The sequence below is a fragment of the Lagopus leucura genome, unplaced genomic scaffold, assembly GCF_019238085.1.
Source record: "Lagopus leucura isolate 7727_CA_CO unplaced genomic scaffold, USGS_WTPT01 Super-Scaffold_100004, whole genome shotgun sequence".
In the NCBI taxonomy this organism is placed as follows: domain Eukaryota; kingdom Metazoa; phylum Chordata; class Aves; order Galliformes; family Phasianidae; genus Lagopus; species Lagopus leucura.
Window position 1 is genome coordinate 30,276,304 of NW_024962264.1, and position 25,462 is coordinate 30,301,765.

Below are 25,462 nucleotides of genomic sequence, written 5' to 3' on the forward strand. Positions count from 1 at the left end.
AAGGCAGATGAGAACAAGGAGTCAAGCTCTGGGACAACCAAGCGTCAATTCACAGATTTTTATTTTTATTTTTTTAAATCACATACCACAGCAGTCACTGTGGGCTCTGAAAGAAAGAGGAGAAAAAGCAAGACAATGTGGTGACACCTCCCCAGGGCACTTTCCTGGCTCCAGCTTAGGAGCTTTGTAAGCAAGAGCCCAGACTGGTGCAATACCCTGTGCTGCAGAAAACGAGTGTTTCCCTGGTAGCAGCAGGGCCAACTCAACCACAGCTATGCACTGCTGGCTTGCATGCATGCTCATTCAAGCTTCATTTCCTTAGAGAGGCCACACCACTTAATCTAAGCAGCAAGGATTACTTATGGGAGCAGGGTGACTGCAACCGTGCTGCTCATCCAGTAGTCCTTCAGAAAAACACCAGTATATCAATCACTAAGAGAAAAGCATGAACAGTGACTTCAGTGACTAAGTGTCACACAAACCCCTCCTGGGAAAGAGTTCACTTTCCCATTTTTCTCTGCGCATCCCAGCTAATGCTGCTCAGTAACTGGCTACTGGCTGCATTTTCATCAAGCAGCGCTCACTGAGACAGCTGACTCCTGAAGGACATTAAACCAGTAAGCTTTAGCTTTCCATCAGAAGAGCTAAAAGCTAGAAGAAAGAAAAAAAACCCCACAAACAGGGGATATGAAAGTGTATTAAGGGAGAAGCCCTCCATTTTTCAGCTTGGACTGTAAAGGTTTAGGATGTGCTTCCCAACATGGTTTGTAAACAAGTGACTACTTGAAACTAAAGACAGTAAGATAGAGATCTTTACCATTGATGATGTCTCCTGTATGCCAGCAGCTTTACTTTCATGCTCAGGGAATTCTATGCTGTTCATTTTCTCAAATATCTCAATCTCTCAAAGAATTCGTATTTTTAAGTAGAATGACACTGAATTATAGCGAAATTCAAAGAGGTTTAAGGTAGTATTTCCACTGACTTTATAGATAGCAAGCATACAGTATGATGATCATTTTCAGAAAAGAATGCTTTCCTTCCCATGTATTACTATCAACTTCATCTACGTATGCATTTACCTTCACAATATTTGATTTCAGCTGGTATCTCCATTTTGAAAACCCTAGAGTTGAATGCATTTCATTAGGTCATAATTAATCTACCACTGAGAAGCTAATACACCAATTAAGTTCTTTTGATGCCTCTTGTGCCCTTGTACTACATGGAAAGAATTTTTAAAATGCTGTTGTGATACTCAGGGGAACAGAGGCATTAATTAACAGCTACTTCTCCTAAGCCAGCTTTAAACAGTGAGAGAAGCGAACATGTAAGCATTAAGCTGCCTTAAGCATACTGGAAATGCAATGCCAAAGAATTTACCAATTGTGACATGGCTGCTTCCACATCAGTGTGGCACACATAGCAGTGAACTATAAAGAGCGCAGCGCTATTGGCAAGCTGGTTCCGAAGGCTACTTGCACCAGGTTCCTCTCTCCCCCCTTCCTTATCTATGTGTATATATATATATATATATATATATATATATATACACACATATACACACAAATTACCGATGATACGAAGTTGGGTGGATTGGCTGACACGCCTGAAGGCTGTGTTGCCATTCAGCAAGACCTGGATAGGCTGGAGAGCTGGGCAGAAAAAAACCGGATGAGGTTTAACAAAAGCAAGTGTAGAGTCTTGCATCTGGGGAGGAATAATTGCATGCACCAGTACAGGTTGGGGGATGACCTGCTGGAGGGGAGCTCTGCGGAAAGGGACCTGGGTGTCCTGGTGGACGACAGGTTGGCCATGAGCCAGCAGTGTGCCCTGGTGGCCAAAAAGGCCAATGGCTTACTGGGGTGCATTAAAAAGAGCGTGGCCAGCAGGTCGAGGGAGGTGATCCTCCCCCTCTACTCTGCCCTGGTAAGACCTCATCTGGAGTACTGCGTCCAGTTCTGGGCTCCCCAGTACAAAAAAGACAGGGATCTCTTGGAAAGAGTCCAGCGGAGGGCCACAAAGATGGTGAAGGGCCTGGAGCATCTCCCCTATGAGGAAAGGCTGAGTGAACTGGGTCTGTTCAGCCTTGAGAAAAGGAGACTGAGAGGGGACCTGATCCAGGTCTATAAATATCTAAGGTGTGGGGGGCAGAATGGCGAGTCCGGATTCTTTTCAGTGGTGAGTGGAGACAGGACAAGGGGAAACGGCCAGAAACTGGAGCATAGGAAGTTCTGCACAAACATGCGCAAGAACTTCTTCACAGTGAGGTGACGGAGCACTGGAACAGGCTGCCCAGGGAGGTGGTGGAGTCTCCTTCTCTGGAGATGTTCAAGACCTGCCTGGATGCCGACATGTGCGACCTACTGTAGGGAACCTGCTTTGGCAGGGGGGTTGGACTCGATGATCTCTGGAGGTCCCTTCCAACCCCTACAATTCTGTGATTCTGTGAAATTTAGGTGACAAAGAAAAGATCACATTCTAAAATGTTCCTTTCAATAATAAGCATTCCTCACACCAAACCTGCTCTCTATGCTCCGTTCAGGCTTCTCTAATCAACTCTTTCATTTTCAGTCTTGTTCCAGACTTAAAACCCACCACTTCCTTTCTTTTTTTGTTTTTTAAATTTGTCTTTTCTCTGTTCCAAACTAGCAACTAACATCATCATGTAAGTACTTTTCTGGCAGTTAATTGGGATTACATCTTTAATGAAAGCTTTTTACAAACACAGGACAAACAGCACTGCGTTGCATGAGATACATCAGGCCTGGTGGGTTCGAGTTAGCTCTGGAGACCAGGATGCAAATACTTGTTCCATGTTGCACTCAGTGCTTAAAATGGATAAACATCAAATGGCACTCTCTTCTGACGATATTGAGTATACAAATACATGACAATTCATGCTTACTAGCTTTGTACGAGCTCACACTCTTAGATTAAATGCCTTGTCTGCTTTCAATTGCTTTTACAAAGACAATACACTGAAGAGAGTGAAGAGGGAGATAAAGTCCCTCGTGGAATCCTAAAGTCAAATGTTTGCCTATTTGATGTAGCTTTCTTGCAACTAACCATTATATAGGCTTTTAGCAAAATGGTAGCTGCTCCAGCTGAATACACATTTCAGACTTACTTTATCTGTACCCGAGGCATAAAATTTTGCAGTCTAAAAAAGTCAGTCATCCAATACATAATTGATTACACTGCACCATGAGGGGATACATGATCAATAGAGCTTCACTTCATTCTCCTACATAAGAACATAAGAATCTTTGTTCATATTACAGGCATCTTTTATCTGGCTTTTATCTGGATGATTACATTCATCTGTAATACAAAGAACAATTAAGAAATACCACATCTTTAGTGCAAAGATTTCAAAGAGGAGACATTAAAAGCTTACAAAACTGAAAGTTAACATCATACTTAAGGCTCTGCTTTCATCTTCAAATAAGAGTGGGTTGCCAATAACAGAAGAAGCAGATTAAAAAGCAGGCTAAAATTGCCGAGCCAAAAGAAGCTGCCTTAATGAACTCAGACTGCAGTAACAGTCCTTGGTGAGAAACTCACAGACTACATGGAGAAAGATGAGCAACAGCCACAGGGATCTGAGGAAGCAAAACCCAACTTTGCCCTGGAAGAAAGTTTCAACTTTAGACCATTCAGTAGCTTCACGTGTAAATACAGAGCAGTAAGAACAAGTGATGCAGCTGGATTCTACCTAGGAAGTGAAAATGAGAAGATGGTAGTAGCTTTCACCACAGCACCTGTGCAAGCTGCCATCTGTTAAAGAGTCAGGATAGTTATTTTCCAGCCCAAAGACAGCTAAGAACAGTGCGAAAGGGGAAAACTTCCTGCACAATAAGCCACTCCTGTTCTAGGGGAGAGACCACGCTCAGGAGGGTGATTACTCTGCTTGATTAGAAGAACAAGATCTATATTCTATGGCTGCAATCCAGTAGAGAGGACATGGGGAAATACATTGACAGGTTTTGTCTGTAAAATTTATGGTAAGATCTCTGGAGTCCGGAGCCCACAGCTGTTCAGATCAATTGTCATCTGAGCAGGAGCGAAGGGACTACAGAGGCAAGGTCAGAGAAGTACAACCAAATACTTACAGGTTTGTGAAAATACATACTTCACTGTTCTATGAGCCTGTGTGACAGCTATTTAGGCTTGCAGCTTGTCCTCAAAGAGCTGATAAGCCTGTTTAGAAAGCAGTTCCTCCATCATCCTGACATCTGTCCTTCACAACAAGGAAGGACACTCTTCTTTCACATGACAAAGTCACCTCCTCTCAGACAAGCTGCCAATCAGTGCTGCATATCAGCCCTCCTGCCTCACCTTCATGTCTGTAATCTCCAAAAACTGACTTCTCACATATCTTACTGAATTAGAGAGAAAGAAATATGATACCACCTAAAGCAAATCAGAGAATGAGTAAGGGCAATTAACAACACATTGTTCAGGCTTGCAAAAATGCAAAAATCTTTTCCACTCCCCCTGGAGATTTCCCCAAACCTTTCAATTTTTGCTTCCATTCTTCAAAGCACTTGATGGTGGTAGAAGAGAGACAGAGAAGATGAGCACCATTCTGTTGAAGGAGTGCCAACAGTAGACTTATATAACGAATATGACACAACTTTGAGCCATGAATTATTTGGCTCTTAACAAAATCTCTTAACGCATTCTCCACAGGTGATAAGTTAAATGAGAAACTTGTTTGAGCCGACCTGGGTTGTTTCAGCTTGCATCATCATTTATTTCACCTTCCACCAACACTGATGAAGAGAGAATCACAGCACAAGGACCCAGTACACGTGGAACTAAATGAAAATCGAACCAACACAAAGCTGCTGCCTCCCAGAAAATGCTTTCTTCTGTCCACACATCAATAAAATTACAAAATGTGGGCTCTCTCCCCACCCCTTTTATTTCTCTCTTTTTCCCGGTTGGACAATCGCAGGTGGCTGACAGCTCTATCCTGCCACTAACTAAATAGAAGCCCTATTGAAAAGCATCAAGAGCTCTGTGTTCCCTCAATTTAATATCCCAGCACCAGCCAAGCAGACACTGCATCCTGCCAAGACAAACATATGGGACTTGGCAAAAGGGGAGGGGGACAGTTTCTGGAGACAGCCCTCCAGTCTAAACTTCTTAAGGAGTCGATATAAACATGCTTTTATAAAAAAGGTGCTGCCTCGTCTAAAAACACAGATTCAGTGCAAAAACACTACTACCTTTCACCATCTCTGTTAGTTTAAGGTGTGTTCAGTTCATTGACTGTGCAAAACCTGCGTCACAGCTACCTGCTGCTCGCTTTTTTAATCCAAAGATGAAAACTTTTTGGAGCCACACTGAACACTGGTTGTTTTATTGAAAGAAAAATAAAAGCAAAGAAGGATGCTTTGCCTGCAGCACACTTTGCTTTGCCTGCCTCCACCAAAACAGAGTTACAGTAGGTGGAAATTGATTATAAGCTTCCTACATGTGTCACTCCAAGGTTATGCCTTCAGTGCACTATTACACCTCATGCCACACAGCAGCCATACTTTGTCAACAATCAACTGATCCTCCAGGTTCTTCTTTAAAAATGTTTATGCAAGGTAAGAAGAGTGACATATTCTATGACTTCTGAAGCTGAATCCTTCATTCTATGATGCCCCATTTCAGTTCATAACTGCTATTTTCCAGAATTTTTTCATGCACTGTAAAAACATCTATTCTGGTGTATTTTTGAGCTTCTGCTGTAGATAGGCACAACTTCAAATATCGGGCAAAGCAGCAAAGCTGCAAGCTTGAGCAATGAACCCTTTGCTCAGGCACATCATGCATACCCCTTGATCTGCAGAGACCCATATGCCCAGGCTTGGAAACAGGCTGGTGAAGACCAAATTTTGAAAGGCTGAAGGAGACAAATGCAAAGAGGCACAACTGTTCAAGTGAATTGACTTGCTTCCCCTGGCTTTTTTCACTGGACATGATTCTTGATTCCTGCATGGAAGCAGGAACAGAGACAGAATGCTGGCAGCATTGATGGCTGGCCTTAGCATTTCTGCAAGGGACCCTTCTATCTGCTTGGCCTATAGTGCCAAGGCCATGCAGCATTGAACACAGAGAAGAATTTCTTCTCAGAAAGAGTGGTGAGGAATTGGAACAGGTCTCCTAGGGAGATTGTAGAGTCACAATCCCCAGAGGTATTCAAGACATGGAGATGTGGCACTGAGGGAAATGGCTAGTGGGCACAGTGGGGATGGAATGGCATTTGGACTAGATGCTCTTAATGGTCTTTTCCAAACTTAGTGATCCTATGAAAGGCCAAGCAGCTTCTGACAACAGCAGAGGCAAAGAGCAGCTTGCAGTAGGTGCTGCAGTATCAGCAGATCACTCCTGATCAGTTTTTAACAGGGTTACTCAGAGAAGTGATTTAACTGAGCATTTGCAGTCTGTAAAGCAAGCACAAAAAATATCCAATCTATTAAACACAGTGGGGCACAACATTAAATCTTGGTGGAATAGCTACATGTCACTGACATACACAATCAAGTCTTGACACCTGTAGGAAAAAGGCATCACATTTTAGCAAAGAACACATTATACAAACAAAATGGTAATTAGAAACAGGAGTAAACAAAATACATTCTCTCCCTAAAGAGGACTGACAAGTAGAAGCACATTTGTCTAGCCCCACAGCTTCGTTTATTAAGCTACAGAAGCTCATGTATCACTGATACTAAAGTATGTTCATCATCTTTTAACCAGGCATTAAAATCTCTGGTAGAATGCTTACAGATACACTTCTGACAGCACAGCTGCATTTTCCTGCTAGATAAAAGACTTCATAATCTCTTTTTTCCCTTTCCTTCCCTGAGCATCATTTTGTAGTCACTGCGCATAGCAGTGCTCCGTACCAAACAAAAATCATTAGCTCAGCCATCCTCCTAATACCCTCAAAGAACATGTCATAAAATCTCAGGTCAGTGAGACTTCTTTGGATAGCTGGAGTCAAGTAACTTAATAGATACATAGAAGTCTCATTTCTTAAATACAAAACACATCTGGCAAACTAAGGTAGAGGTCACTTTCTGTTTATGATATTAGGATCTCCCTAATGCTTATCTACATTTTTCTTGATTCTATTTTCTCTAGTAATTGCTTGCTTAGATAAACATAGTTTCTAATCAAAATAAAAGAAAGTGAAAGCAATCAAATAGCACACATTTGATTCCATTTATGATATTTCTGAGTAATATAGACTCACTGATCCCTACTAGCACATTGCATGGAGGGCAGCTGCTAGGCTGTCCCAGCCCCAGAAGGACCACAATTCCTCACTGCCATGGAGCGTGTGGAGTTTGTCCTTGAGAAAGAGGGTATCAGCAGGAACAGCCTTCCACTGTTGAGCAGAATTCAAAAAATAAAACTGCCAAAAAATGAAACGGAAAAGCAAAGACCTGGGCCATGCAACAGGCAGCTGGAGAGAGGCAAAAGCCTTGAGGATGGGTACTGCACATTGATACACAGCTTCACTCTTCCATGCTGATCAAACAGGTCTTTCCATCACTTGTTTGTGCAGCTGAAAACGTGACAAATCAAGACTGTGATGACACCAGTACTAGTACATTCCCTACCATATGAAGGTGTTAGGAGAGGAAAACACACACAGAAGGAACTGTTGAACGTGGGAGAGGCAGCACCACAACTTGGGAAGTGTCCAAGCCTGGTGATGGCACAGGCTGTTCCTGGGACCCGCAATGGGTGGCACAGCTCTCAGGCTGCCACCTGTGTTCTGCTCCTCCATCACAAGTGATCCAGATCCCTGTCGAGGCCTGTCTCTCAGGGCTGGCAGGAGAGGGGGGAAGCCGTCCAAAAGGACATACTTCTCTTGCTGCACATCTTCTGCATGTTAAAGTATTTATGGCCTCGACATACTTGGCATATAAAAAAATACTACGCATTAGAAGAATGCTGGAAAAAAGCAATATGGCAGTAACCTGCACATTTTGAGAAACAGATGTTATTGATACAATTGCTGGGCGCCTACAGAGGGAGAGAGGAGGGCTGCACATGAAATTCCTTTTCCACCACAGATGGACCTCCAATCCCCACAGACCCCTCCAGAGCTTCCTGGGCTCCAGGCAGACACACGGCCTTGCGGCTTCAAGGCAGAACACTCGCTCTTGTTAGCTTCCTCAGCACCAACAGCCTTTGAGCTGTTTCTAGTATAGGAAGCCAGAGTGCAGTGGTTGATTTTTCCTCTCTAGAAGATTAATGTGATTAAAAAAAAAATCAATGTTAAAGCAAGTCTTATCTGTTGTAGAACTCCTTGCAATACATTTCATAATAAAGCAAGAGCTCCTGAATTGTTTTGCTCTTATTTCTTGAAGGCTATTAAGCACAGACAGCAAAGAGAAGCATAAACCTTTTCTTATTAAAGAAGCTCCTAGAGTAAGATAGCATATATTTAAAAATATTAAAGAGTTTTGAATTGAAATATTAAAACAGCCCATGCTGCTCAGGTTTCACAAATAGTTGAATTATTCAGCCAATCATTCAACATCAGATTTTTAAAAGCAAAAAAGCCTCTGCAGCTATAGGGAAAAATGTTACTTGTTTGACAGAATACCAGGATGAACGCTCAGAAACACGATGAAAACTTAGGAATGTTTAATATCCTCTTCCAAACTACAGACACAAGTTAAGAATAAGAAGCTAAGACACACTCTTACTGAAATGTCAATTGTCAAACTGACCAGAAACAGTACATTTGTTTCCTCAACTACAGTTCTTTCTGTGGTTAATAAACTAATTTAAATGAAAAGCATGTTTGCATTTAAAACTTTTCTAGAACACTGCATTATCTGAATAATGTAAACCTTTTAAGAGCAGTAATTAGACACAATCCTGTGAAAAATAACACAGACAAAAGCCATGCACAACTAATCATTTTGTAACACAGAAAGGTAAAAGCTAAGAACACAAGAAAGAGATCATGATCTCTGAATGGTCCATTAATATAGCAAAGAAAAGACAGAGGATGGAGAATTACACTATATGAACTTGGATCAGAACCACAAAGATCTCTTGTATCTGTTTTTAACAATTAGATTCTTATTAAGTGCCACGATCAACCGAGAACATAACGAAAATTGGTTGAGATCAAGCCACCCTTAAAAGCACGGTGCCATTTGGAGTCCTTGGCTGGTAATGAGCTGCAGATTTACAATAAACAGGACACAAGGCGGGGTAGTAAAAATGACCCAAAGCTGCCACAGACTTCTGTCTGTAACCACACTGAAAATGTACAGGACTTAAAACTGCTCTTGCATGTTACTGTCTGCATCCCATGCAAGAGCAGAACCTTCTCACAATCTCTGCCTGCTTCTCTGCAGAACAGAAGCACTCTCAACCGCTGATTGATGCATCACCATAGGGAGACAAAAGACATTCAAAAGAGTCACAAAACTAGCCAATATTCTGCTCAACGTGCACAGAACAAAAGAAAATAACAGGTATACTATCAGGACATTGCACAGGACTAAAACTAAGCTTTTACTTCTTCTCTACAAACATACATTGGAAAATTCCTTTATGCTAAAATTTCTCATGCTTGGTTTTAATCCAAATTGGACTCCTTTTTCTCCCTTTCAGAAAGTCTAAGAAAAATCAATAAACCCCTTAAAAGTTATATGAAAACAAAAAGAAATAACAAACATTGATTTTATGTGGAAAAATGTGTCCCTATTTTTTGTTCTTGGAAAACCTACAGAGATTCATTTTAACAGCGCAAAACTGGCATGAAAAATGCTTTGTCCTTAAAGAAGGAATTGTGGTTTTAAAATATCAGTTATTAAAAACTGAAAAGTATGCATGGAACATGCTCAGTGCGGTCAGGCATCTCCCGGAGCCCAGCATATCTCTGTGAAAATATTTACTGAGTATGAGTTCTATCTTTGTGGCAAATACAGCTCTGTGCTAGTAGCTATTTTATGGTGAAAAGATACATGCAGCAGCAAAATTCACTTCTGTGAAAGCAGCCAGAGGTGTGTTGTGTGTGTGTGTGTGACAACAGGCACTCGGGTCCACTGCCACAGGTAACATTTGTATGCGCTGTGTTACCTGTGCCTGTGGTAAGCTTGGTGTTTTTCCAACTCCTGGAGTCATGGGATTACATTAAAGTCATACCTTCCTTCAAAAAGTGAAAACAAAAAGCAAAGACATTTGATAGTTTTCAAGGAAGGAAAAATAACTTCAAATCAAGTGTTGCACACTCCAAAACTACAAAGTAAGTGAAAAGAATCCCGAAATATGAACACCTATCTGGGTGATACGATCTGCAGAATTGAAAAGGGGGACACTTGAGGCCAGCAGCATTATGCTTGTTGTGGCACACATTAGCAATATTTATCTGTCTACTGTCTGTATGCATTAGCTACGAATGATGCTGCAGAACTATCAGCAAGTACAAACGTCCCAGATGCATGATGACATGAATCACTGCATTAAGCAATGTTGAGGTATCTGCGTGGTCCATTCTGCCCACGCAGAGCTCATCAGCTGGCCCAGCAGGTCTCATGTTGTTATCTTTCCCTTTGCACAGGGCAGGTGAGCTGGGGCCAGCTCTCATGCAGCAGCTCTCCTCCTGCACCCACCACAGCCATGCACCAAGCTATGCCTGATGGCTCTGTCTAGGGCGGTTCAGGAGAAATGAGAGTGAAGAAAGAAAGGTAAGGAATCCCTACCTCCACTTGTAAGACAGAAATGCACCGCAGCCTCCCTGGGGAGAGAACCCCAGGGCCCCCGAAGCACCACTGAACTCTCTCACAGAGCTTCACGGGTGTCCTGACCTTGAGTGCTAGAGGGTGACTTCTACATTTCAGCACCACAGTGATTTGAATATATCCCCTCATCAGTGACATTTGTGTGCTCACATTAGCAGCAAGTATCAGCCCATCCTGCCATTTCCCTGGATGTGTGTTTACAAGATTCACAAATTCACTACAAATTCACACTTTTACCTCTCCTTCAGGAATTCCAAGTTACGCAGCACACTTCATGTGACGGCATTCAGCACTGTGGTAGGCAAAGCCATCTGAAGTACTCCAACACTGACATCGCCTCTACCATTTTCTAGGGCATCAGATACCTAGAGTCCTAATGTTCAAATCCAAGAGCTAGTACCTCTCACGTGGCACCTACCGAATTCCAGCAAGAGGGTAATTTGAGTCACTTTTAAAACTCCTTCTGATTCTTCTCTGCTGTATTCATAAAGTAGAAACTGATGAGTTTATTTCCATCATCTTCACTGATTTTAGAGGTTAGTGGGCTCATACTGAGGCTTTCCAGCAGGGTACTGTCTCCACTGTTGCCTGTACTTTCTCTGCCTATGGAGCTTCTTCTACAGATCATTTTCACAAACACAGAATAATAATTACACAGCTTTAGACTAGACTGAAAATAATCAAATATGATTACTTACATGCTCCTGAGAAACAGTACAGACACTGGACAGCTTGGCTCAACATTAACAGTTTTCATTTTCACAAGTATTGACTTCCAGGGTTTGCTAATGTTGTAAAGAGCAAATAAATGAGCTTTGTAAAGCACTTGGCCTTTCACCAAAGTCAAAAGTGCTGTACTCAGAGGTCCTTTGCTGTACAGGTCTTAATGCTACTGGCAAACTATCAGTGCAGATAACGAAGACAGTCCCTACATAAAAAGCTTTCCATAATAATAGAAAATTGTCAGGCTTTTGGTGTTTTTTGTTTTTATGCCAGAAAGACCATACAGAAATTTGATGCATTTTACTCTTCAAAAGCTAGGAAGCAACATTTCAAAGTACTGAACTGCCAAAGCGAGTAATATTTACAACAGACTCATTCTTTTCAACTGACTCAACATCTTTTTGTAAAACCACGGTAAAATCCCACAAAGGAAATGCAGTTTTAAACATTAGCAATTTACTCAGGTATAAAACAACAAAAGCAAATGACAGTGTGATTTGCACGTGGCTAGAAAGTTAATGTATTGCTTCACTGCTACTGCTTAGAAAAGAAAAAGTAAAATTTATTTATCAACCAAGTTGCATAAGCAGCCTATGAAAACTAAGTATGAGTTATAAATCTAAATGAAGTATATATTTTAGCCCATTAACAGGAGCAACAGTGCTTTAACTTTATCCGTCATTTCAAGAAACTCGTGATGAAATATGAGGTCAGGAGGTCAAAGTGACCGGTTTATTTCTTTAGATAATTCTTTCAGGGCCTGGATCAGAGAGCGATGATTAGAATTTCCGTGGGACCCTCCAAACAAGGTAAGAATTTGCACACAGATGGTCAGTTCCTACAGCAGACAAGCCCAATTTGCCTGCCTTCTGCTTTTTCCTTTTTTTTTTTTTCCCTTCAGTAATGCTGCATGATACTTTCTATCCTGTCTTGTTTCTTGCTCCTTTGCAAACCTCAGACCATGTGGCTCTGAGGTCAAATTCCAGATACAAATAAGTATGGTGCTGAATAAACAAGGAACATGAAAAAAGGCACTAGTGAATATGGCTTCTGTATCTCTACTCTACAAAATGCAGTTTCAAATTCAGTACAAACACTACAGTCAGTAAGAGCTTTGAGAGAGGTTACAAGGATTAAATTTTGAGAACATTGACTACTTCAGTATCTATTTACTTTCTTTTACTGAGACACATATTTTACCACATGTGATATGTGAAAGCAGAACATGAATGAGCGCCCAATTCATGTGCACTATATATGTTTATCAGGCATCCACAGAAGTTACACAACCTGTTTTTTATTACAGAAACTATAAAAAAGGGTTGTTCTTTCTAATTTTAATAAGCTTGGGCTATTTTATAAACTGTTAGTTGCGAGTCTCCAGGAATAAAAAAGTTTTGGTAACAAAAAGCAAAAACCCAGAAAGGAAATTATTTGTCAAACTGCCCTAAAAACACTGGTTTGTAAAAATACATATCCAAGACAAAAGGGTGCGATTCAGTAACAGCTACAAAATAGATATCCAGAGCAGCTTCCAGTCACAGAGATTCCTTTCAGGTCATTTTTTAACCACCTTCACTAAGGACACTATCATTTAACTGCTCTCAGATTCCACTCTGATGTGTCTCCACCTCCCCAAGTGTGGGCTTATCTTCTACATGCCAAATGCGTGTAGAGGATGCACGCATTGCCAAATGCAATAGTACTGGCTATTCCTCCTTGTTGACTTTTGAGTTGGTCCGCATACTTTTAAATAGAAGTTACTACTGAAAATCAGCAGAGAAGATGCAAATACGGGTAATATGTAAATTCCCACTTTTCTGCTTCACAGACTTCAGTCTGCTCAACCAGTTATAGTTTCCGCTGAGTCTTATGAGACAGGACAAAATGAGGAGCATTGATTGCACTCAGACACAGCAGTTCCATACAATAAAACTATAGAATGTCTTGACCTTAAAAGCCCACCCAGTTCCAATATCCTGCCATAGGTTGGTTCCACCCACTGGACAAGGGGGTCCAGGGCCCCATTAAACTTGGCCTCGGGCAGCTCCAGAGGTGGGATGGGGTATCCGCACCTTCTCTGGGTAACCATATTCCACCTGACATTTGGAATCATTTCAAAGGAAGGCTAGCAGCTTCATCCCTCCTTGGACCTCAGCACACAAGCTCCCCATGGTCCTTCCGCAACTCCCATGACCTCGATAACAGATCATGCAACCATTTGCTTCTGATGAACTCTTCGTTCAGGCAAAGAGGTCTGCCAGTCCATTACACATATGCCTTCTGGAATTTCAACATTCTATGATCAGATGAAATATTCTTTAAAGTCAGCTAAACAATTATGCTTTTTTGTGAATTCCAGTCAAGGCTGTTTTTCTAGTTTCCAACCTGCTGTCTTTTTTTTTTTTTCTTTGGTATCATAAAACGGTGTTATTTTCACTTTCTTCAAACACACTTTCAGGCAGGACATCATGTCCATTGCTGCTGCTCCAGAAAAAGACAGAAAGCTTAAGAAAAAAATGAGCAATAGAAGTATTGCCTAAAAGACACATCAGTAACAGTGTGGGTGGCAGTCATCACTTCTTAATTGAAGGATGAGGAATTATGAAGGACGAGGAATAATGAAGGACAAGGAATTATGAAGGACGGTCGAAGAGAAGGGAATGATTCTACTTTCATCCTTGCTTTCAATGATTTAAAATTCTGCTGTCATTCTCTTTTGAAAGCATAATAGAGACCCTGTTTTAAGAAAAATATCAGAACTTTTTTTCAGTCTTCAAAAAGTGCCATACAGATGTGATTTGATGTGAATTTGTGATTCACAGATCTCATTTCTGTGAGCCCACTTCAAAAAAAAAAAAAACAAATAAACGAACAAACAAAAAAAAAACAACCAAAAAACAACCAAACCCAAAACCAAACCACTTTCACCTTTCTTGAATGGTCATAGTTCAAGGGAGAGAACTGCAAAAGATCTCTGGGAACTGACTTCCTCCAAAATCTACACAAGTAGATGATACAATATGGCAATAACAAGATAATGAAAGAAAGTCTTTCCTCTGGATGAAGCAATGGGGAAAACCATCCCATCCCAGTGGCACCAGGGAAGAAATGTTTACCCTCTGGTTCCTCTGAGTGCAGCCAGGGCGACAGATCCCACACAGGCCAGGGAGGTTAGTTTTCAGCTTGAAGTGTTTATCCAGTAAAATTCTCTCTCTTTTCAGGTACAAAAAAGGCTTACTGCCCCTGCCAGTGGCTACTGCAGCCTATCAGTCAGATGAGGAAAAAAACTGATCTTGTGAAATTTGGAAGATGCTTTGCCTACAAGAACGGCTCTCTTTGCCAACTCCCAAGAAAATCTTGTTTCTGTCTCCAGCTATTATGGAATTGCTGGTACACCAATAACAGTTGGGATTGGTTGATCCTTCACCATGTGAAAAAGACATTTGCTCTGCTAAGCTTGCAAGCATTTGCTAAATGGAATCATGCTTCAGGAAATAGGGTTGTGGAGACATGCTTCAGGAAATAGGGTTGTCCCCCTTTGAGGTGCCAGCAGATGGTGAGGGCTTGCAATTCTTTTTAAGGTCAGCCATAGCAAAGCAGGGCTTCAGCAATTCAGTCAAAGCTTTTTAACAGATATTTATTACAATTTGGGGATGAAAGGTACTCATAAGGCAGAACTATTTCCAGGAAGGTACTGCGTTACATGCAAGCAACAGCATCTGTGAACATGCACATGTAGTATCCTTGCCTCTTACACTCCTCATCTATACCCTGAATTGCACACAAACCATGAAGGAATAGACACCCTTAGTCTGCCAGGTACCTCGCTTATACAAGCAAAGTAGTGGCAGTTCCTAATGGCAGTGCCTCAGATGACAGCAGCACCCTCCTGCACTCAAAGCTTCTCACTGCACATAGTCATTTACCCATGGTCTCCCTGCAGAAGAGGGATGTGTCCCTGTGGTCCTGCTCCCCATCATGGAAAGCAGAAGAAGGTGGCACGGGATAAGCAAGGCATAACTATCTATTCCAGCATGAATCCTACAAAACACTGTATCACACCTTTTATCAGAGTGACTGCAAACTGATACTGAGGTTGAAAATCTCTCTACAGCAAGCCTGCACTAAACCCTGACAGCTGAAGGGAACCACCTCCAATAACTGGAGGGAGCTCAAGTCTGACCAACCACATGCTAGCTGATCAAAAATGACAGCAGAAGTTTATTTACTACAGAACAATACTCATGGAACAAACACTGATGAAACAAGCACTGAATCTCACTTTGTTGCTGCATGTGAAATGGGTTATTTAAGTGAAGCAAGTGCCAGGCCTGCTAAGACGGGAGAGTTCTGGCCCCAGATGCTGATATAAAAGCTAGTGCTGGTAATGCCACTTCCATCCCACCCAACGCTGCTTCTGATGTGAAGTGCTCAGCACCCACACCTGCTCTTCCTGGGCTCTGCATAACCTGGAAAAATATGGACTTGAGAGCAGATTCAGCAGTGTTCTGAGGGAGAAGTGAAGGAAGAAAATTTTTGTTTAATCACTAATTAATTAAAACAGGGGTAACTTTCTCTTTTCCCTCTGCATATTCCTCATACCTCAAAAATGCTACAGTATGCATACTCTAAATGTAAGAGCAAAGGAGAAGTTTAGCAAAATTTACTTTCCATCAAGTTTAGCTCAAGGAGGGCTGTAAAACCATAACTGGACACTCTCGGAATATAAATGCAAACCTGTCCAAATTATGCATGGGAGATGTTTATTTTCACATATTCATAGTCATAAACAAGCATCCCTTTCATACCTTAACCGCTTTCTCGCCTCTGCAAGGCGCTCTATCAGGAAAATGGAGAGTAAGCCAAGAGATAAGAACACAGTCATTCTGCTTTGTAACACACACACACAACACTTTCAGATGGGTACACGCAGAAATAAAATATATTTTAGACAGACCCTTTCCTTAAAATAGGCCACACCAAAATATTAAAAAATAAACTAAGAGCTAATAAAGGTGATTTTCAAGTTTAACTGCTACACCCCTTGAGAAACATAAGCTTTTTCTCTATGTAAGGTATTCCTAAGTGCATGTATGCAAGCATGAGCCCACATGTTCACCCTCCAACATCCATGTATGGAAGCGAAAAGTAAGCACAGAGCATAAAGCAGACACCATAGCCTTATTGAAATAAGCTACAGAATTGTGTGGGGAAGGAATTAAATGACAATTAAAGCACCAAACTGTGGGAAAGGAAATGGGCAATACATTCGTACTTTAAATAGGATTTTTTCCAATAAAGCAACGGATGTAAAGTTCTCTCCTACAGCAGAGGTCCATGAAATATGCTGGTGGTAATGCAACGCTTTCACTGAAGAGTAAAAAAAAAAAAAAGTAACAAAGCCCAGGAACACAAAAACACAACACAAAAAGTGATTTTAATCAATCCATAAGAAGCTGGGACAATCCACTAGAATTAAGGCAGATGCATATATAAATATTATTGAGTAGCGTTATCATGAATTTGATTGAGCAGCTCAGTGGACTACATCAAAGCCAAATACACGTAGCATTAGGTGATGTGTTCATACATACACTACCTGGCTAACAACGTGGAAAATTTCATAAATGCACTCCTTTGCAAATGGACGTGTTCTTAAGTACAAAAATGCTCTTTTCTCAATTGAAAATAATCTTCAATACGTTAAAACAGACATCTTTTTAAAGATGGCTGTTCTTAAGCAAGCTTAGAAGTCTTTCCTATTTCCTGATCAAGCATCACTCACAGCACAGCTTGAAGAAGGAACTTAAAGCATTTAATCTTTGGACAGTTTACACAGAAGCCTGTCAGGACTCTTGAAAAATACACACACACATACAAAAAATTGCAGCGTCAAGTACAGGTGTCCAGACTAATTCCAGTGCCCATATGACAGCAGCAATGCACACAGACCCTGTCTTGGGTTCCAGAGGAACCAGCATCCCAGTGTTCGTCCCAGTTTGGAGCAGTGAATTACTGCAGCCAAAGCAAAGAGGGAGAACAATGAGTTACTTGAAAGGCCGACTCCAAACACTTTACTCAAATTTGCTTATGGTCCTAGTTCTTTGCTCTTTTCTTCACCTAAGAAATTAGACTGGATGAAGGCTACAGGAGAGGGAAACAATCTCATACTTGTTGATAAATCCCTTTTCTCTGAAGAAACCATCAGGCCTTCCACTGTTGTACTCCATTTTAAAATACACGACACCTTTTCCATTTGGAAAACCTATTATCCAAACTGATTGTACATTTCCGTGCTATGAAAGATATTTGTGTGGCTCCTTATATCCTGGCCTAACTTGATCTACATTAAGTCGGTAGCAATACTACTGCATGTCTATTCACTTTTTCCTATGACCACACAATCCTTGGAACAGCAAGGAGACAGAACTGCAACCCATAGGAAAATTATCATTTCAGAAGAGGATTTAACGGGTGAATCAGCCTCGAAAACATGAACCATATAACTAAGTGGAAACTCTGAGCACAGTCCTTTTTACTATGTACAGTAAGCACAAAGCATGGAGGTTTCCCCAGTTCATCATCCTCAAACGGGTAGGCACAAAGTCAGAATGAACGACAGCAGTTTCCAGAACTACTTGCTGAAGCAAAGAGATTCACCCCATGTTTCTGAAAAAGAGCTTTCATTTCACTTGGTTTCATTTTACTTCGCTAATGGGTTAAGGTAACTAACAGTCCTGAGGAACAGGGAGGGGAGGCAGTGAGGGTTAAGAGCAGAGCTGAGACTTGGAAAACCTCACATCTCCTCCCTTCTTCTCAGCTGGTTCTGTCATTTTTTGCAAAGGTCTCCAAGTGGCTCATCCATCTACCTTAGGTATCTGTCTTCTCAAGACAGAACAGGCGTAAGTTCTTTGGTTTACTGCAACAGAGGAAGCTTCACAAAAAATGAGTTTTGGTATGAGCTTTGGAAGAAAAAAATAAAAGGAAGTTCTTACATGGGGAAGGGGAATTTGCTCTAAGCAAGAATGGGACAGATGTAACAGAGGAGGAGAGAATGACGTAACTGCTAATAGTCAGGTCTCTTATGAAGCAAAGGCAAATCCGTTGTTAGCCCAAATCTGGCCCCACTGTATTAACTTATAAAATCAAGCAAGAAATAAATGGAGCTTGAGTAAACACCAGCGTAAACTGACTACAGTGCACACTTCAAGAATGAAGCGCTAGCTTCCCTTGAGTGACAACCTCACAAAGAACCAAACTACAAACATAAAAGAATCTTCAATATTATATCATTCTACACTGTATTGATATTTTGCTTTCATCACCATTACCTCCCTTCTCCCTTCTCAATCCTCCTAACTCTTAGTGTCTTATGTAAGGAGCCTGAAATCTTGAATAACTGACATGATGACACTGCTTTTTTCTAAGTTTCTGAACATTGAGAAATCCCATTTACTGTGGATTACCATGCCTGAGAAGTCTCTATCAGCCTCTGGGAAGTGCTACGTACCAGAGCGGTGACAGGGATGAAGTCCAAGCCCAGCCTAATAGCAACCAAAGGCGACTGACCCAGCGGCACACTCTGTCGAGCCAGGGAGACTGACCGAGGTTCCCAGGCCAGGCCCGTCAGTTCAGAGAGGCAGCTGCAACATATCAAGCCCAGTTAATAAGTGTGCAGGGCTGCCAAGAGCAGTGAAATGCAAGTGGTAAGGACAGGCATGGCAGGCCAAGGGAGTTCACTGCAAGGATATAATTACTGTGGGAAGTGTGCAACACGGGAGGCAGCACAAATATAAAAATGTTAAATCAGTCTGAGATACTGCAACCATCTGCACAGAGCAGCACATGATCAGTATGTCCATCTACCTCCCCAGCTGCCTGCTCTGTGCTCCCAGAATGTGCCAGGTTACAGACGTCTGTCTGCTCAGCCACAGCCCAGCCTGCGGAAATGCACTGCTTCCCACGCCATTCTCAGCCCGGGGGAGAGCTCATGGGGCCACAGTCCCATTTCCAGCCTCAGGACATATCTCATACTCCCCAAGAGTACCCACACCTTTGCCCATCACAGCCGGCTCCCACTATGTTCACTGCAGCTGCTCACATGCCACGATACTTCCATCCCCTTCCTGCACCCCACACACAGCACACAGAGCCCTGCTTGATGATGGATCCCTGATGATATTCTTCAGAAGAGATTCCCATATGCTAGCTGTTTGTCTCCAAAACGCTTTTCTCAAAACTGAGAGCAAAGGAACACCAGCTCCTAGAAAACTATTTCACCATTTAGTAATGTAACCTCCCGAGCATGGGTGAAATCATGCTGAAACAACGCATTAGTGCCAGTATGTGAACGTGAAACCTGCCTTTACTCAAGGCCTGGTGGAACAATGGGTAACAACTAGCATTTGAAACTAATCAAAACACCTCAAAACTGTTTAGATCCAGGTACGCACTTAAGGCATGTCGTTAACTTAAGCATATTTTTAAGGGTCTTTCTGAATCAGGGCTTAAATCTTCATGCAAGTCTCTCTGACTTTCTCAAACATATTTGCACAAAAGAAAGTAACTGCGCACATCTCTGCACATCCTTCCATTTCAACACTTCAAAGGCTCTGCAGACAGTAATGAAAAGAATGCCAAAACCACTGAGAGTAGGCAACTCTCATTAGCTTCCTTTCATGAAGTTAAGACAGAGTCAGACAAACATTTGAGAAGACCCTGTTTTTAAGAGATCTGTATTAACGGACTGTAATGTCAGGTAATCACAAAAAAAGCCTCTCAGAATATGCTGAAACCCCCCCAGGTACCAATAGCTGAACATAAACGTGCATAAAAGTACTGACTGTAATGGCTTCAAAGACATACACAGGTTTCTTCATGTCTTGATATCCTTAGCAAAAAAAGAAATGAAAATAAACAAGAGAGGAATCATCTGTCACAAATAATGATAGATTCTTGACAGCTTTCCTGTCTTTAAGGATTCTCCTGGTTCAACAGTTGCATGCGAAAAGGCAAGCAGCCTCCTGAAGGGCTCTCACTTGCGAACAGTCATTCTTCCAGATGATTATACGCAGCCATATGCAGCCCTGGACTTGAAGATCGTGGCTGTTGGGTAAAGTCAGTCACATTTTTCTTGGCAGCTAAAGTCAAAGATGGAAAACCTAGCATACCGGGGCTGACCCTTGCATTTAAAGGTAGAGCACCTAATGCTCTGATAAGAAACGCAAGGCAACATCCACACATTCTTGCATTCCATGAATGTGAATATAAAACAGATCACAACTCAAACAAGGAGACATATGTCTACAGAGACAGACTCCATAGTAAGTACAGTCTAATGCATCACATACCAACATCTGTTTGGGTTTTATTGCAAAAGGAAGAAAGCTAAATGAGAAACTTTTTTTTTTGTGCAACACAGAAAAATTTGAGAAAAAAACTGGGAAAGTAATTATTTACAACAAAAGCAGAGATTCATTCGAAAGCTTCTACCTTGTTATTTCCCAGTGTAAAGTTTGCTGTGTTCTCTTTGTTTACAATCTGAAACACCTGCAATGTTTGTTTGAAGTGAGTCACTTTCTGTGTCTTCACAGCAGGAACAGCACAAGGCACAAGCAATCTGTGAAAAATGCCTCCTATGAGCTCTGCTTTGAATTGACTGACTTCCTCCTCCTTTAACATGCAATTGTTTTCCCAATTTTCTATAGCCATATGCTGCTCTAGAAATATACATCTACTTTCTTAGTAACAAAAATTACAAAGCCAGATAGGCTTCAGTAACTTCTGAACAGTAAACTCCTCAAAACCATTAAACCTACTGTAGCATCTTGGTGTCTTGGAACAAGAAACTTAATCACAGAAGCAAGAAACTAACATACTGCCCATCATACATGCACCTGGAAGCAGAATAACTTCAGCTGTCTTGGTTAGGTATATGAATTAGACAAAACACTTCATTTAGTACAGTGATGCACAAAACTTGTTCCCATAGTTATCTAAAAGAGAAGGCACCATTAACACCATTTGACAAGCTAAACTTGATGATCTTTATGGGTCCCCTCCAACTTGGGATATTCTATGATTTTATAATATAAGGCCTTTCATTACTGTTTGCTTGCATAATCTTTCTAAGGAGAACAGAAGGGAAATTGCTACTCAGATGTAAATAGGGAAGAGGCTGGTGCAACTCAGGCAGGAACGCCTGCCCTAACCCTTTGTAACGCTGACTCCCTTTGGTCAGTCTGTGCCTAATGAGATCAACAGCTGAAGAGCACTGAGGTGAAGCACTGCTGTTCAGGCACCAGCAAGAAGGAAATGCAGAAAGGAAGCAGAACAAGAAGTGGGAATGTAAGAACTGGAGAACTGTGAATGTGTGAGGGAAGATCACACCCTGCAAGCGCTGCCTGGTTAAACTGAGCCTTTCTTCTGATCTTGTCAAGTTCATACAATGATATGCTCCTCCAACACTGCAACATATTCTATTTCTGAACATTTACTAAACCAAAACCAAATAAAGAAAAGGCAAAATGGACTTAAATCTAGGCTGCTATTTGTAAACTCATTTCATCATCTGCAGATGAAAGTCACTAAGAGCTTTACTCCTTCTACCCTTCTCTGACAAGAGATCACAGGCCTCAGTTTTCCGAGCCCACAGAGCTAAAGGATGTTATTTTCAGCTCATGAATGAGAGAATGACACAAAGATAACCTTCTAGGAAAAGCATCAGGTTTTCCTTTCATCAGCACTCATCCCTTCCCTTCCCAGTACTGGATCAACAGCACTGCACTGCACCAGCACCAACGGAACTCCATAAAGCTGCCATAGCAGAGCAAACCATAGTAATATGAACATACAGAAGAAAACATACAGTATTAATTACAGTAAATATCAGCCATAATTACAGAAGGCCAAATTCAGCAGTGAACTACAAACCACACCTCCTGAAATGAGAGATAAGTGAGGACTTCCCGATATGCTATCTAGACGCAAAGGATGATTTTGCTTGATGACTGCACTCAGTCACAAGTTTTGCTGTAATGCTGTCAAGTATTTGACAAACTCTATAAATACTTTGAAAATAAATGCTGCTATTGGGGGTGAAAGTATCCAGAGAGATATGGCACAGAAACCCAAAGAAAGACTGGCTTTCTGAAATGCAGCACTGCTTTACAACGCCCAAGTTAGAATTAACATTACAAATCTACTCATCCTGAGTTTTACGTATGGAAAATATGAAACAGGGTTTATTTTATTATTATCATAAGCTGACACACTCACATTTCTTAGCATTTGTCACCCACTAACACTACAATTTTTTTTTTTAAACACAGTAATGCAAACAACAGGCAGCTTTTACATGACGAATTAAGTGTTCTTTTGCTATGACAAGTGCATGCACATGCATGGGATCCTTGTAACAAACAGTTATTTTCAAGGAATATTAAACAGATGGGAAGATAGGAATTTCCAAAACTTATGGCACGCAGATGACTTTTACAGCAGAAGTAGATATGTAAACTGATTCATAACAAAAGTGTTTAAGTATTTTGTTTTTTAAAACCTAAGTTCATATTCAGGAAGAGACAATGAACAAAAACCTGCTTTACTAGTGTAAATGTCAATAATTCTACACTGTATACTGTATACTTACAGTGAAGTAGTCAAAATTCAGCACCACTGTGCTCCACATAACCTCATACATCCAAGCACTGAAAGCAAACACTGAACAATATGAAATACAGCAGGCTTTATGAAATAAAGAGTAATGCAAAACATAATTTGGCCCACCTATCAGCAGGTGACCTAAGAATCATAATTAAAATCTCCTCACACACATACTAAAATTTGTGAGGGCTTTTGCCAACCAATGGAAGCCAAGTGTTTTTTTTGCTGTTACTGATGAGATCAAGCTTGCTTTATAAGCTACACAGTGAGCGGATTGTAACCATAGTGATTCCTTTTTCTCCAAAAGGTAAGGACCTGGGGGGACTACATTGGCAAGTGCATGCATTTCTTTGAAGTCAAAAATAAATCTTTTGAATAAACACATGGCCCTAGAATTTCTCACTGTTGTTCCAGTTTCTGTTAAGCCATATCATCTCACTCTTCACATATTTAGAATACACTGAGGATCAAGTATTCTAGCTTGGCTGTAAGAAGCACAGTACAGCAGCAGAGAAGTCAGAAATGCTAACTTACAGCTACTTCTGCTAAGCTGAAAGCTGTTGGGAGAAAAGAACAACTGAAATGCCATCAATCTTCAGGATTATTTATTTCTCATTCATCTGTTTAGAGCTCCTAAAGATTATTACAACAGCTAGGTGAAGTAAGCTAGCTGAAGCGCTCCAAAAATCTGCTTTTCAGCACAAGCTGTTGTCATTACAGCTGCCCAAAACAGAGAGCAGTAAAGCTGCTGCTGTAACTCTTTGCAAGCCCGTGAGTCCCTCAGCAGCACTGTAAAATGCAGCACAGGAGCCAGAGTGTTTGCCAAGGCCTGCTGCTGGCAGGAGGGTCAGACAGCTCACCCTTTCACACTACACACATGCCCTGCTGGTGCCTTCAATCCTGCCATGTGGTAGGTGGCTCAGGGGCTTAAAGAAGCCCCTCAAAGACTGCACAGGACAGCTTGTGTTGAGATGAACAGAGACAACAGTGACTCAGGAGCATTTACCCACTCTTCTCCTTTAACAAAAAGCACATTTTCCTCTAGTTCAGCCCCTAAAGCCATGGAAAGCACCTAAGGGGCTTCTCCTGGGCGCTGTGAGAGAACAGCAGCAATATGGAGCACAACTCAGAAACCTCCCATTCTTTAGGATCTTGCTGGCACCTGTTGGCTTCTTCTCACATATGCAGAGGTTTGAGAATACAGAAACCACTTCAGTAACTGAAAACACTACACAAACAGCTTGTCAGCCACATGGCGATCCCTGCCGATATTGCTGTACCCCTTAATCTAATTTCGTTTAATCCAATTTACTGTCTTAAAGTGCTCTGGCACTTAACGCAAGAACTTCATTCAGGATTAGTGATAAAACACGGCTCTCAGCCCAACGGTCTCATTCACTGTCAAAGTAACATCCAAAGCTCTGCCTATCCAGGCAGATGTCTGCAGGATCACTGTAAATGCAGCACACTGTCAACAGATTCCACTAAAAAAACAGAAGGGAAAAAAAAAGAAAAACTTACAGAATTTGACAATCTAAGATGTAAACATCATCAGTGTTTTCCTTCTTTTAGTAAGGAAAGTCAAGGAGTTAGGGCTGTGCACAGCCCTACGCACAGAATGAGGAGTTTCAGACATTCATGCAGACAGTCACACAGTGACTGCTTTACCTGAAATAAATTATGTGCTGCAGAAGCTGGGAGGTTTGCTAGCCAGCACTTATCACAAAATGGAATCAAATCATTAACATCTCTGGCATGTGACAGGAAGAAGGAAACGTATTTCCAAGAAGGGATTCTTGTTGCAGACTTGTTCATATGATTCCTCCCCTGAATAGCAGTAGAGTAACCACTACATTAATCTTCCTGAATGTTGCAGCCATGTTCCACCACTGCTCCTGCTACTTAAAGAGCACAAGGTAAGTATTGTTAGCTTTCTGTACCGCATGATTGAATTAACGAATGGTATGTGTACTCAATATATCCCAGTCTTTCAATATGGGATTTGTGTACCAAGCCAGTCATTGCAACTGTTGAAGCCACAATGAAATATCACGCGTTTTTAACTAACATAGCAACCAGGCTGGCATGGTTTTGAGAATAAACCATTTATAGATGTGAATCAGTCAACTCTTACATGAAAGCTTCAGATAAAACAGAACTACACCTTAAAAAAAAAAGAAAGAAAGAAAGAAAGATGCCTACCTTCTAAATATATCCTTCAAATTTTATATCTTTTGCCATTTTTGGACTACAGGGCACCCTGCACATTTGATGCCTAAAAAGTAAGGAGTGAC

The 25,462-nt window shown here is 41.3% G+C and overlaps 1 protein-coding gene across 3 annotated transcripts in view; it reads right to left on the minus strand.

The window, feature by feature from the left end:
* ADAMTS3 (ADAM metallopeptidase with thrombospondin type 1 motif 3) overlaps positions 1-25,462 on the minus strand; it is a 228,786-nt gene that overhangs the window by 95,314 nt on the left and 108,010 nt on the right. The gene's annotated exons all lie outside the window — the stretch shown is intronic.